This window comes from Pelmatolapia mariae, linkage group LG20 (assembly GCF_036321145.2).
Source record: "Pelmatolapia mariae isolate MD_Pm_ZW linkage group LG20, Pm_UMD_F_2, whole genome shotgun sequence".
Classification (NCBI taxonomy): Eukaryota; Metazoa; Chordata; class Actinopteri; order Cichliformes; family Cichlidae; genus Pelmatolapia; species Pelmatolapia mariae.
This window is the reverse complement of record NC_086244.1, coordinates 9,342,788-9,359,100: the sequence shown is the minus strand read 5'-3', so window position 1 is coordinate 9,359,100 and position 16,313 is coordinate 9,342,788.

The window sequence follows — 16,313 nt, the reverse complement described above, 5'->3', positions numbered from 1 at the left end:
CTCTGTTTTGTTATTATTATTTCAGACAGACCCCTGCCATAAAGACAGATGAGCACAAACCTTGAGATGCAATGCTTTATTTTAAATGACACGGTTCTTAAAATCTCCAAGTCTGGTTTAAAAAAAAGAGAAGAAAACCCTGTAGTTATAGACTTTATAAAAGCTGCAAAGCATAGCCCACACATGGAATCTGCATCACAAATTGCTGAAATCTTGCACAGAGTAACACTCAGGAATGGAAAAGTAAAACAGCAAAGACTATTATCTTTGCCTTTTCCTTTAATGTGCGCTACTGGAGAGAAGTGTGATGGGAGTAGTGGAGAGGCATCTCTCTAGCACCAAGAAACATGTTTAATGGCGTTATTGTGTGGGCTACAGTGAGGGCATGTTTTAAATTGTTAATAAGCTTCATTTGCCAAACAGTAAAGGTTGTTTGTGTGGGCTGAGTCTTAAATTCTCCATGTTGGCTAATGAAAAAAAATCATGCTCTGGGGCTGAGAACCACGGAAACTCGGGTGTGGGTGGTATAATAGCTCTGTAATGATTTGAGATGTTGCACTTTTAGAAAAAAAGAAACACTGGGCACAAGGTTTGGAAAATTTATTCATATTAAACAGTTTTTCAATGCAGTATATATTGATTGAAAAGTATGCATAGCTTATTTCACACAAAAAGTGCATAAACTATATTATACAACAGTGAATAAATGGAAGCACCTTGTGAAAAAATTAATAGTTTCCAACATTGAAAATGCAAACCATAAAACAGCAGGTAGAAACTGAGAAACTTCAAACTGCTACGTTTATAACCTATGACTCAGTTGCCTTCTGCTGTTGTGACTGAAGTCGTATTTCCATGTCTCTTACACTTCACACCACTGAAATCTGGTCAAATACAGATACAGACTCCGGTGGAATGAAGGATAGAACACATGGAATATTCTGGCAGCGTCTGAAATTAAAGATAAAAATGTACATTGCCAAAACACTGTGCAGTTTTCTTCAACCTTCTTCTCTGAATTTCTTTCTGGCTCCGATTCATCCGTTTCCCCAAAGTAATATACCAAAATCAGTGTGTTTTTGCAGGAACATTTATTCCTAAGTTACATTAAGGAAAGCCTTGAGCTTTACTTTCACTGTTAAGCTTCAAGATAGAGGCAGAACCTGGAAGTTGGTGCAGAGCATGCAATTGGGACTGTGAGATTTATGAGGAAGCCTCCGAGGTTGAGGGGGTGGCAATGAGTGCGGCAGGAATTGGATGTTGGCCTCTCCCTTAGTTTAAGTTTGAGCCTGAGCCTGAGCGAGACCAGGCCTGCCCTTCTTTGTGGCTTGAGGGTTTCAGGCTGCTGTTAAAATCCTTAGCTCTGGCACGTTATCACAGGCCTGAGCTGAATGACGGTTTAGTCATCAGTGATGCAACTGAAGCACAGGTCTCCTCGAGCCCACTGTGGCCAGCCGTGCTATCTGTATACCTCAGAGTCCTGCTCTTGGGGAAACAGAGCGTTCACTCTCCACACCTGAAGCTTTCTGATAGTACTTTTTTTTTGTCTTTTATGCACTTAGTCTTGCACACTTTTATTACTACTTCTTATATTCAAAAATCTCTGCTGATTATGCTGGACCTTAACACAAATGATGTCTCCAGGTTAATTCCACAAACGCGTAAAAGCGACTATATATGATATGCAGTAGTTGAAGCTAAATTCATATCTAATGCTTTTTTATTGAATAAAATAATACTGTACCTTGCCTTAAACGCATCACTCACCCTTTTGCTCCTTCATTTCCTTAGTGACTCAGTGAATGGAAAGCAAATCAAACAAAAATGCTCAAAGAAGTCTTCAGGAGGGAGTGAAGGTGCAGCTGACAAAGAGCTACTAGGCTTCCCTCTGACTTTTTTCTCTACCTGATCCAGGTATTGGTGTTTTAGAGGACTGTCCCAACCAATAACATTCAAGCACCTGAGTAGGACCACCTATTCCTCAGTCATAAAAAATCTGCCACACCCTGCCATGTGCTACAATTTATTACCAAGAGTTAAGAAGCAGAACTGAAAAAAGAAACCAAATAAAAATAATAACACAGAAGTAAAAGTAAATTTCCCAAATCCGAAATGTGAACACCATTACAACAGTATTAGTAAAATCATCATATTTTAGATCCGTTATTAACATAATAGACATAACATCTTATTCACTTCAAAGGCTTTAAAGGAAACCCCCAAGGGAGGCAAAAAAAACTTACAAATGAAAGACTGGATTTCATGTAATATTAAGGGCTTTGTGTTCATTATTTGATGAGTCTCTGCTGTAATTTGCTCATTTTCATCTCACCCTCTAGAGTAAACCACATTCTTCATTAAACCAGAGCATCTCTGAGCCATTATAGTAAAGTATTTGAATTATAACATGCAACTATGGAAAGAAAGAAAAACAGCCTTTGGAATTAGTTAAATGTGTATATCTTTACAGTCACGTTCCTGATGATCAGTCCCTTCTAAGATCATTGTGAACCACAAAACAGTAGATGATTAAAACAACTGTATGCTATGCATACTTTAGTTAATTTTTGAATAGCATGCATGCATTTCTTAGCAAGAGATTCCTAGCTTGGTGTATGTATCCTACATTTAGCCTTAGATGAAAACGGGGCGACACCAGCCATCCGTCACTGTGAACTTTTTGAAAAGCATTCCTTCCCTCAACTCACAATGGCAGAGTTGTGGGGGATGGGTGAGGAAACACAGCACTGAGACATTCCTGAGGTAGAGAGCTGCACCATGCCTCACCTGACAAGATATTCCTCTGGAGAGTACATTCATTTGAGCCCAATCTTCTTTATGTGTGATTTTATTGACAAGGACACCAATATCTTTGAGTTATGAGCTGTTGTTCTCCAGAGACAGGCTGTGCTTTACCTTTGTGTTCGGTGTGGGCCAGATAGCTCTGGACAGAGTGACTCGTTCAGGGTAATCTTTTGGACCACTGGAAGGTGACAGCTGAAAAACGAGCCTCTAAAAACATACCGTTTTTGAAAGAGACCCTGTGGCTGGCTTACTAAACACGCAGAGAAAGACTTTGCAGGAGGATTTCTTAGCTCTGTTGGTTATATCAGAGCAAACGGTCAATTGTTAGAAGGGATAATGCTGTTTAGTTAAAAATGTTGATGCGCATAAACAAAAGAGAGAAAAAGACAAAGAAACAAAAAAACAATTTCTTCCGTTTGCACAGTCAAACTTTACCAGACTGGCAGCATGTATCAGCATGCATCAAACACATCAACTGATGTCTCCTTGAAGTCTCTGATAAAAGAGGGTGCTGTTTTTGGGCAAGCTGCCTCAGAAGAAATCAAAAGCCCTGATGTTAAACAACACCTCCTATCCACGAAAATCCACTTTCACAACACATATTTGTCCTATGAAGTATTCTAAGAAGTGTACTGCCTGCTGAGTTGATTTGACTGCTCCTAAGTAATGTGGCGCTTCATATCACATCTGCTCTTACATAATTTTAGTTTACCAAGTTTTATTGTCTCATGGTTTGTTAAGCATATTGATGCTATGATATCCCAAAATATCCCAATTCTTTTCATTGCAAAGAACATGATTGAAATGCTGTTCTTTTAACCTTAAACTGGTATTTTATGTCCCAGTGTGTGGCATACCTCAAACTTAACAAGTTGGTCAACGGTGCATTCACTCCAGAGAATTCAAAAACGCTGCACCTCCACCGAACAAGCAAGGTTACTGGCAACAAAACACAGTCATTCAGAGATGTTGTTGGGTGAGCATTGACCCTTATGACAGAGATTTGTTGAATAAAAAGGTGCTGTATTTCAGTGCACTGCAGTCCCTGGAGGCACAACATAGAGCGATGGCTCCATTGTAACACGTCACTGTGAGGAATGTGAGAGCACCAGCACAGTATTTAGAAAGTCTCTGCAATGCCACATGGGCATGCCAATATCTATCTATCTATCTATCTATCTATCTATCTATCTATCTATCTATCTATCTATCTATCTATCTATCTGTCTGTCTGTCTGTCTGTCTGTCTGTCTGTCTGTCTGTCTGTCTGTCTGTCTAATTTGTATGTGCAGTAAAATGCAATGATGCAATGTATGACATGTATAACAATCTAGAAATGTGTTGACTGATGACATATGGAAATGTTACATATTGTAGACATATCACATCTGGTGCAGATGCTTAATATTTATTTATGAATGTAGTATCAAAAACATTGCATTATGAATCTGCTTTATTGCATGTGCCACCATTTTTACTCACACCGAGATAAACCTAAATAATATTTGCATAAAAAAACAAAAGCACTATTAATTTTTAAGTATTGGTTCTCGCTTTAGAGGCCTTTGACACATGTTGCAGTTTGAATGTATTTGCGTGAGATTCCTGGGTGTTGGCTGTGTCTGCAGGCTCTATAGCCTGAGGCTGCCCAGAGGTTGTCTCCTTCTACCTTGATACTCCCCTCTGTCTTTCTCTCTTCGATGCCTCATTGGCTGATTCTGTTCTGATTTGCCTGGGCAAGAATGCACCCACCTTCTAATGCACTTTTATGTTCAAGCAAATTGACAATGAAGAGTGCCATCATTTTGCAGCATAAATATTTCATTCCCCGTTTGGATGCAGATTCGAAATGTCACACCCAGAATACAAATGGGCTGTGTGAATGGGCTGAAAATAACAAAGGCTCTCAGTGAATATGATTTGTGTGAGCGCTAGACAAATATGGTGCAATGTGATTAGGTCTTATTGAGAATCACTGTCACTGTAAACTAAATAAATAAATAAAGTCTGAATAATAATCAAATTTGTAATTTAAGCTATCCCCGGCAGCCAAGACATGCAATTACCTTGAATGTCCAACACTTTAAGTTTTTAAAAATTGCTGAAAAATAACATTGATGAGAGGCCAAATGGAAACAGTTTCAGGCAAATTCAGTACTCTCTGATGCCAGCTGCCTACAAGAGGTGAGATTTTTACTTAGTGAGTCTTTTTTATATCTAGATATGTGTAGTTCTGAAGCTTCCTGGGTCATGGCATTTTATCACAAGTACATAACGTGAATGAGCCAACAATATCAGCAAGCAGCTGAACAAAGCTTTTGCTAAGCAATGAAACCTGTGTTACTGAAGACAAGTAAAAAGGAAGAAAAGAAGTACTTGTGCTCCCCCAGAGTTTTTTTTTTTAATTTTATGTTACTGATATGCTTTTACTTCCACTTCCACTACATTTTAGAAGGATATCTGGTATTGTAGTTTTTACAACACTCATAATATTATTAGGGGAGTGCAAAGTGCCACTGAGTGTCTCCTTCCAGCTGACTGCATATGCTTGTAAATGGTTCAAAATAATTCTTAATTGGAGCACTGTGTGCTACATGCAAAAACTTGTGTCCCAAAATGAATCTCTTGGGGTAGGTGGAAGCTGGATAATTCTTCCATTCATGTGTGAGACAGGGGGTCTGTCAGCACCCCGTATTTATGCACTTCTCTCACTGACATGGAACGCGCTCTAATAACTGTGGAGGGATGGCATCGCAGCGGGAATCGTTAAAATGCTTCTCTTTTGCTGCAACATTGTGACTTATCCAAATATTACTGGAGCATAAATGGCCAGTCGTTGCCATAACCGCAGTATAGTACAAGACACCACAGACGCTAAGCAATTCCTAACTGTGGAAAATTGTTTCAATTCTTCTTGTAATAAAGGCATTATTTCATTACTTCTGTGAGTGCATTTTTCTGTCAAATGTGCTTACTTACATTGAGGCCACAAATAAAAAAGCTTCTCAAACACTCCCAGTTTTTACACTGCACCGCAGCCTCACCAGCGAATGAGTCTGGGCTTGTTTTCTTGTCAGCGTACCTGTCTGTTTTTTCACTAAGCCTCTCTATAGAAATTGGGAACATTCCAGTAGGCTGAAGGTGCCGATTACTCCTGCTTTGTTTTGAATGAGAGCGTATAGAGCTTCCGTGTGTTGTGGGAGGAGATTGGGGACAGGCATAGTTGAGAGGTCAACACTCATTTATTGACAAAAGGTGAGACTGACGTGACCAACACCCTTTGATTATCTAGTCCATTAGTTAAACTGGTCACACAACAGACATGGAGCTTTTGGGTCAAATAGCACTGCCAGAACTTTGTCTTCCAAAAGGGGGACTCTGTGATTGTTTGTTTGTGACTGTGAGACTGTCTGTGTATCATGTATATAATTGTGCTCTATACCCACAGCTTAAGTTTGCTGTCTGACTAATGTGGAGATAAAATTCATGTGAAGCTTCATTCTTCATTTTAGATGTAACTTGAGACCTAAATTCCCAACTCAGATAAATAAAGTAAAGGTTATTCAAGGTGTATTTCCTGAATCCTTGTTTTCAGATGCACAGATTCACCCTTAAATTGATTTTGTCTTTTCCTGCTAACCTTAGAGCACTGGGTTTGGTTACCTTGGTGTAAAAAGTCAATACACTGTCTAAGGGGACTCAAAGAGGTCACTGAGAGCCAATTTAGATTTCTCATTCTCTAAAGTCAGAAGTTAATCCAGAGACAAAAGAATCCATAGAAAAAGTGAGAAAGGTGTGACTGATTGTACACTGCACCGATTTCCTCTTTGTTAAAAAAAAAAAAAAACACAAACAGAAATGGACCGAAAGTGTTTTCTCCAACAAACACACTAACAACATATTTGTGATTTTCTCAAAAGAGCAGTAAACAAGTTTTCATTTGACAAGTGGAAAAAAAAGGAGAATGTAATGTGATATGTACAACAAAAAAGCAGTTCCACAGAACAAAATGAATATTAGCAGAGGGACTAAAAACAGTGGAAATCAAAGGTCCCAAAAGGGTCCCAAATTTAACAAAAACATAACAAGATTTTTATTTCAGTAGTTAAAAAAAGTCGTATTGCTCGTATTGCTCAGATTTCTCAAAAGTATAATGTGCAGACTGATATGTGAGATTTGATATATTTTAGATGCTGAATTTTTTTCTGCAACAGTAGCTACTAGTCACCCTGCTGTGATCAAAACTACTTGCACAGTATTATGAAAATTTCAAACATTTGATTATGTTGGCAGGTTTTCACTGGCACAGTGCTAGTATAGACTTCAACACTCGTTTGTGGTTAAAAAAAAGCATAAGTGATGCCATTGTAGCTACTAATTTCTCAATGGCATATTTCACACTATTTCTGTGAAATATGGAGGAGGTGTGATTGTAAAGCAATACAAAAAAATTCCAGCAGAACTGACCTGAATATAATGCGAGACGGCAAGTAATGCCAGGCAGTTCCCAAAACTCACTGTGTATTGTCAGCTGAGGGTATTTATAGCTTCCCCATAAACAGCGGGATAATATGTGAGAAAATGTTCCTGTGAATTATTATAAAGACACATATGGGAAAATGGCAAAATTACAGTAACTTCTGTAGTCTTTTACATAGAATCTCAAGCTGCATTATCCCCACCAAGTACCTGCCATGGCCCTTGTATATTTATTGGTTTTATTATGGTCCTTTATTTTTCTAGTTTCTCACTTCCTCCTGCCTTTTGTGTGTCTTGTCTCTGTCTTCATGTGAGGTGTTATAGTATGGCTTTATGATTCAATCTTCTCTGTATTTTGGTTACTTCCTGTTTTACTTTCAGGTTGATTTTCGTATATGTCTTGTTGTGAACTGTGCATGTGCAAAGGGACATACATGATGGCTTTGAGAATTAAAAGACTTAGTATTGGACTGCCTTGGGTCTCAATGATAGGTTACTAGACTAGGAAACAAGGTGGTTAGTCAGACATATCTCATGTCTTTGCTATCTTTTGAACTTGACACTGTTACAGTGTGTAGATCTGGTCTTTAAACTCTGACTGTACTGAGAACAATCAGTTACTGTAAAATTAATTTAAAGGAGTATTAGAAAAAAATTATAACCAAAGCTGACAACTGAGTAAGATGTTTTTGTAAAGCTCAGGAGCAGTTATAATCCTCACAAAACAACAACACTCCCGCTGCTTTTCTGAAGCACCTAATCTCTCAAAGGATTGGTGGACCTGGGCAGCTTTTAAGCTGTCGAAGCTTAAATCACCTTTCATAGAGTTGTTTTCCTCAAAGTCAAGGAGTTACCAGATAATCCAAGGCAACATCACTGGTAACAGTCAGAAAATAAAAAAGTGATACTGTTGACCAATAATAACTGTCAGAAAGGTGAACAAAAACTCACTTATGATTCTTGGATCTTTTTTAATTTGTTACTATTTATTAGTTATTTAATAATCATGATAGGCTATTTATAGGCTCAGTTAGCACTTTGATATAATTATAAAACAACCCAATAGAATCATGAGTATGACTGTTTTTATTATACCATATGTATCGACATGTTTTAGTCTTAACTTGCTCCTAAGAACCTCTTATGGTATGTGGTGCATGATGTTGCTGGAAGAGGTTTGTTTGTGTGGGAAGGTGCTGTTATTACTAAGAAAGAAACTCTTCTCCTAGAGATCATTTGTTAATTAAAGCTGGGTTAAAGCTGCTAAGGCATTGTGGGTATTGTGTGGTAAATCAAACCACTGACTTTGATTTACTTAAATGTGTAATTGCAAGAGCCAAACTAACAAGTCACAATAATCAACATTGATAATTATTTCCAGTCTATATTATAATGCAAATTCATTATCAGTAGACGATCAGCAGGGCTATGCTTGCCGTGTCATGTTGTTTCAGCAGAAAAACTTGACTCCTATTTCTCCAGGGCTACCAAATTATTCATTTTTCAGTTGTCTATTGTTTCATCACAGAATGACACATGGCTTGAAAAAACTTGTACAGTATTTAAAAATCAAAGCAATGAAAACTGATCAGGCAAAAATAATGTGTTTGTTGCGTGACGAACAGGTATAATATTTGGTTCCCATGAGAAGAGGCGTGAATTGTTATGAATGTGTGACACAAGGTTTTCATTCAGAACGTTTTTCTGGGAAATTACAGTCCATGTAGGCTGAAAGGCTGAACAAAATGTGCCAAGTGCATATGCGAGATGCACATTGCAGGTGTGTTGTGTATCTTTGTGTACTATCTAAGTGTGTGCATATGTTGATTTCACCTTTTATATGTCTATTTACAGTGCTCACACTTATAATTTAGAATACTAAATTTCAATAAATGACCAGCTTTTTGACCAAAGTCGTTATGATGGGTGTAAATATTGTTCTACCTTGAAAAGAACACATAAAAAGATACTTAAAATATCATCAAGTTAATTTTTCTAACATCAGCATTGCCCTAAACACAGAGGTTGGTTAATTTCACCCTTAAGACTATTACTCCATTATTACAGAAGTCAGATGGAAGTAAGCTGAGGGTTTGTAATCTGGTTATTGTTCATTTTTTACCCACTGCTTATCTGAATAGAATATGAGGAGAATGAATTTCTGACTTTTGAAAATAAGACCCACAGCCACTGCCTTTACATATTTATTTGGTGGCAAAGGTTGGATAACACAGCTGAGAAGCTAAATTATGTATCAACATCTAATGCTGATTTCTCTTCATAGGCCAAGCTCTTTAGACGAGAAGAGGGCAACAGCGATGTCAGATGTATAACTCTACACGGACCTGTTTATTCCACTGAAAGTATACACAGCCAGAATATGTCCTGTTTTACATGTAGATAAAAAAAGTATTCTGGATTTGGGATCAGATTGAAAGCAATTTTTTTCCGATAAATATTCATTCTTGGCATTTTTTATTCAGTTGTTGTGAAGCTCAAAATTAATGGGAATTTATCTGGTAATCTCCTATATGCTATGTAGATTCATGACATTTGGATGTCTCTTCTGGGATAACCCTACTTCCTCGGGACGGGTTTTGTATTCTGTTATGACCTGAAGCAAGTCTACACAGATTTTCTCAGAATAAAGCTGATGTGGATTTATCCAACAATGAAAGATTTATTTTACAGTTAGTCAAGGATTTTAAAAATGCCTTTAGTTTCTCTTGACGTCTGTTCCGATTCTCCTCCCGCGTTTTTCTTCTGCTTTCTTTTCAGTCAGGAATTTTCCAGAAGAGTTTCTGCAGAACTGTGGAATGCTGACAGGATGGAGCATGTTTCCAGTTCTTGCACTAACTGAAGAATATGTCAGAATATGTGGTGTCTGTGCAAACTAGCCCATTTTAAGAAAAACAAAGGAAGTTGTATCAGGTCATCAACGTGTCAAGAATTGAAGGTCAATTGTAGTATTTGGATACCAGGTTTTATAACTTTATTACCTGTAATACATGTGCAAAAATATTGTGTTAAGGAAATAAAAATACAATTTCTTCTACTAAAAGAACACAATGATGTTTTTTGCTGCTTTGTGAATTAGTATTCTCCAGTTTTTTACTTCGGAATTATTAAGGGAAGTGACAGACATGCTTCATGCAATGGCACTGGTATACCAGAGGAAAAAAAGTTTAAAGTGAGGTTTTACCGAGGACTCAGTCTGAGCTCTGCATGTGCTTTAGGCTGACTCACAAATGAATGTTTTGCTTTCACCTCCTCCTCAACTTTCATTCCTCACAAGCTGAAGTCTCCTACTAAGTTACTGCAGGAATTTGACAGAGTGGAGGATGCCTTTATTTTCTACTGAACGATGCTGACACAGAGCAACGTGAGCTGCGGCTTTGTAAAGCTTCTTGTCCTCTGTGATCAAGTCTGGTTAAGTCACTGGACCCGCTTGCCAGTGAAACCTGAGCCAGTAGTGAAATTTTCTTTGAAATGGAAAGGTAATACAGTTTGCCTACCGAAAGTGCAGATAACAATTTAGTGCTTCTTGACTCTCTCCATTATGTGGGAGTACCATCAAAATGCATGAGTGCAACACATCTCTGTGGAGGTAATGGGATCTGACTCCTTGATAATGGTGTACAATTTGAAATCTCATTTTGGTGGAATGGTTAAGCATTAGCACCAGAAATGCTTGACCATTATCTGCCTTGATGCTGTTGACAATTCGAATGATTTTCAAATTAGGCAAACTTAAGTACAATGTTCTTTAATAAGAAAAATACTTGAGCGAAGAGTCATCACGTAGTTACCCAATTTATTCCACTGGGTAATGAAACAAAGTAAGTTGCCAAAGAACAATAACAACCTCGGGAGCAGAGCTGACGACCTGCAGGAAGATCATCAAGTATGTGCTTTGCCTGGCCAACCATGAGACTCAAAGTGACCTTGTGCGCCATCTACTGAAGCATAGACAAAAGTCTGATTGAGCAAAAGCGTAATTACTACAGAGACCACTATGCTTTGAAGCAAAATACAGAATCTCAGTAAATATATGGGTTGTTTTTTGTTTGTTTTAAAGAAAAAGTGAATGCTAAAATCTTTTAGCATGATGCCAATATTATCATGATGTGCTTTGAGTAAGTAAAATTGGAAGGAGGAATTTACCTTTAGGAAGTCCCCTCGGATGGTTCATTAGCTAAAACATCATTTTTTGGAGATTTATTTTATTTCTTGGGACATGTTGGATACTTTTTCCATAAATAAATAAAAATAATCTGAGATGAAGTTTATAGGCAGATGAGTGTTGTTATTTGGTAAAAAAGGAAAAAATGTTTTGGCAAAGCATTATATACACGGTTTTATAACATATTGTTTCTCTGAAAATCTTTCCTTTGAAAGTCATTCAAAGACAGTGGAAGTCATCAAGTTTCTTACTTTCCACAGTTTGCTAGGTCACTGTACTAACAGCTTATCTGAAACCTAACATTTGATGGAATTTGTCATTCTGCTCAGTCAGTAGCTCTTATGGACCTTTCTTACCCAGACTGACTGAGAACTTTCAGTTGATTACAATTCATGGTGGATCCACAGTGTGAGCCTGGAGAAATGTGAAATGAGCACCCTGACCAGCCCCTGTTTAATAGGTTCCAACTATTTCTTCCTATTTTGACATCTAATTTAATTTTGCTCTTTAACTCACCCAATATGCACTTGACACAGAATGTGAACACAGTGAGCCACCCCTGTGATTTCATACCAAGGTCTGACAAAGGTTACTCATTATTGCCATCAAAAAGAGGATTTTACAGCTCCAGAGTCTCTCCATTCAGAGGATGTATATTTGTAAACTTTAAAGCATAGACACTGCAATGCTGCACAATAGATTTTCAGAAATTTTATTTTGTAATGCAATTTTGCGTGGCTTTTTGTGTGGTTATTTATGGTGAGGGCATGCCGAATGCTGCACACAGCATATACGCCATCTGTCTCTCTCAGCATGTAGCCTATTTTCACTCTTGAAATATTTCTTTTTCTTTTGGAACTGAGATATGGATTTTTTGAGAAATGTGCAGAAACTAGATTTTTGTAACTTTTGAAAGTTACAAATGGTTTGTCTTTTCTCTGTATGAGAGTGGGCGAGTCATACGGAGGTATTTTCTCCAGCCGGGGGAGACACATAAAAAAGAATGTTGGCAATATTATTTCTGAAACCGAGTTGACGTTATTGCAGTTTTATGTGTCATGGGAAATCATTGTGTCCTGGGTGGCAGCAAATGATTATTGAGAGCTAATAGTGTGTGATGTTTAATATAAGGGAAAGAGCAGACAAAATCACTCATAGCACCGCGGGGAATAAATTAAGGGTGAGGGAGAGTGAGGATATGAGGCATCTCTGCAGAAAGAGAATCTTTATTACCACCCGCCCAGCTTTGTGTTGTGTCATTACTGGGACACAACAAATTTCATACTGTGCAGCTGGTTGAGAACTCTATTCCCAGTCTCTGCTGGAATGAGCACCATGTGTGGACTGCGGTATTTACTGAAACCAATACATCCAGCAAATATTGACTTGTGAAATGTAGTGGGAAGCCATGGACAGCATTCCTTCACTTCTTTGACCATATGTTTGACTTAACAAGTCCTGTCCTTTCATTATACATCCCATGTTCTCAAGTGTATCAAGGATAAATTTGCTGTCTGCAAACTAGATCATACATAATTTACTTCTTTAACTTCTGCAGCCCAGTGGTCTGTGGTGTCAGGTCATTGAGTCTCCTACATCGAGATCCCCAGGCAGGCAGAAACAGCTTTCTCTCTCACTGACCTTCTGCAGGGCAAACTATTGCTCGTGTGTTGTGGAGAAAGGCAGTATGGTCTCAAGAGGCCAACCTGTGCCTGGGTGTGCTTATCAGCAAGCAGAAGACAGGCTATTTTCCCATATCCTTCAATGAAGGGCACCTGGAGAAGCTTCTGCACAAGTAGGTAGGGCTAACTATAAAGTATATTGGATTACCAGACAGAACAGAGAAGGAATATATTAAAATGCATTAAAATGCCTTAATATGCAGAAATGATGAAGAGACAGAATAATTTATCATATTTTTACATGCTGAATAATGAAATTAGTAGTATAACCAACAACCCCAAAAATGACACAAAATCAGTGATTTCTTGGTTTTAATTGTTAGCTTGACATCCCAGTTAGAAAGCCAGACCATCCTACACTTAGCTATATACTGGGGGTATAAATGGGCTTTAACTGGAGGTTAGTGTAAAATGCATGAAGAATTGTGACTCACATTACAGTTATGCTGTCAAATCAGTGCCTACTTTGCTTCCTGCATTGACCTTTATGTAGCTTTGACTGATTGTACATGAGCAGATGCCGTTTACTGGTGCATAATTCTCTGGCATGACTGGGTTTTGCTGAGCAGAACAACATATGTAAAAGAAAGTCTTGATTGAAGGTGATTTACAAAAGTACAATACAGTACAATACAATACAGTTTTACTTGTATAGCACATTTAAAAACCAAAGGTACACCAAAGTGCTTCACAATAATACAAAGAAGTTAAACATCCTATGCCCTTATGCCATCTAAGTTAACAACTGTATTAGACATTTGAATTGTAAACAGTAATTTTACAGTAAACATGCAGATATGCAAACTAAAAATTAAAACAGGGTACAAAAATGTTTTTGATAAAACAAATATATAACTATTTGATTGGAGACGTAAGTATAGAATATTAGCGACTAGCCCAGTCCAAGAGGGGTTAAAGCACTTATGAATGTAATTACAATTAAAACTACATTTTCAGTTCAAATATGGTGATGTGAAGGGAGCAGTGTGGGAAAATGAAACTGGCAGAGAGGCTGGGAATGTATCCAGGAAGATATGAAGGAAGAGATCACAGACTGCAGAGATCACAGACTGTGTATTTGCATTAGAGGTTAACTAAAGCCTAGAGAACTGTGTTAGGGTCTTTCCCACTTAGCTTAGAACCAAGGCCTTACAGCTATGAAAGGTTGAGTGGAGCAGAGGGACTATTCTCTGCTATAGATCACACTATATATACTAGATAAAAGTTAGAGTGGATGATTTTAATAACTTATATAAATTAACTTATATACAGTAGTCTAGTAGTTAGCAAAGGGGTTTTAGGCATAAAGTTGATACATAAGCTTACAGCCCATGTTAGCTTTTGGGAATTTTAAAAAGTAATACATTTAGGAAAATTACATACACATTGCTTTACAATAGAAAAAAACAAAGGAATAAACACATTTGCTCTCTTAATGTATATTTGAATACCTGTAAGGTTTCTTAGTACAATTATGAGAAAGAAAAGCAATGTATTCCAAACTGATTTAAAAAGTTAATGGACAGCAACACTGTCTGAGTTGTATGAATTGCCTTCTCCACTGAAAACTCCTGATTAAAATTAAAATTAGTTATTTTATCAAAAGTGAAAACATGAAAACAAACTGTGTGTGACACACATTCACCCATTAGTGACTCTCATGGCTTGTGTTGTCCCTGTCAGTCTCCAGATCAGACATGTCAATCCAGGCAATATTGCTCTCAAGCGTAACATTTCCTTGAGGTGTAACATGTAATTTTTTATGGAATTGTTTTTAAAACGACTAACAGAACACTGAAGTTTAGCCAGGACCATGTTTCATCTGCATTGGCATCAAAGAATGTGTTTTGTTGATACAGTGTTTTTATTTAGTGTTATAGGTGTATAAATATTACAAATGGGTCACTTTGTATCAGTCTGGTTATTCAGCTCCTGATCAGGGAGGGGAAAACAAACAGATATTTTGTGTATCATAGTAAGATAAAGAAATATAAAATAGGCTTATGTGTAAATTTTAAAAGAACATTTAATGCCGTGTGTTATAAATCACTTAATTTCATCATTAGCATTTCTTAGTAAATCTTCTCATAATTAAAAATTTAAATGTAAATAGACAGCACTTTTTTGCCAGGTAAGCACTATATGTTTATATGAATAATTTCCATTAACATTTATGCTTTTACATCTTCACAGTTTATTAACATGAAGAGATATTATGGTAAATATACTGCCTTTTCGGTTATTATGATATGGAAGGAAGGAATCAAGATATGTTTTGTTCAATAACATCTTTCAAAAAAATCAATATATATCATAAATAGCACCATATCCTTGACAAAGAGCTTAATTTAATGACAATGTAAATCCACATAAAGTTCTTATCGATCACTTAGAGTTCAGCATAGTCCAGCTGGGTTCCAGAAAGTCTCGCTCATGTTTCCAGTGCATCTAGCAATATATTGTGGTCAACCATGTGGAATGCAACGACAGCAAGCCTAAGAGTTTTCCACTGTCCATGTCTACATGTGCATGACATTCAAGACCTTAATATGAGTAGTGGATAAAATTCTGACTGGAAAACAGTAAACATCATGCGTTTAAATGAATCAAAAATGCTTACTGGAGCTTTCTCCAGTGACATTTGGCCCACCAGAGGCCTTGCCCTCTGTAACATCTCACAGTCCTGGAGGTCTCAACAGAGTACCAGTGGAGAGATTGGTGATTAAGTTAGAAGGTCAGGTGGAATTGATTCTTTTCCCAGCGGTACTTTCTTGCAGCACTTAGACTGGAGACGAAAGCCAATTTGTTTTGGGAGCATAGGATTATTTTGGACACTCTCATTGCTCCCTTCATTTCCCACTCATCTCTTGGGGTTTTCATCCGCTCTTCCTGACCCTGTGGTGGTGCCTTACTGGACAGCTTCAGCTGCTGGCTGGAAGTCAGACAGACAGTGGTCAGACACGGGGAACAAGAAAAGGCAAGCCCTACGGTGATTGGCTTAATTTAGCTCAATTACTTCATGAGATGGCATACACTAACCCGGAATGATCTCTTCTAATGATTCATTAGTACATTAATCACCCATTTAGCTAATAGCTGGTACAAACAAAAATCATTTGCCCTTGGTGTGTAAGACTTTTTCAGTCTTTGTAGGATAACACAGT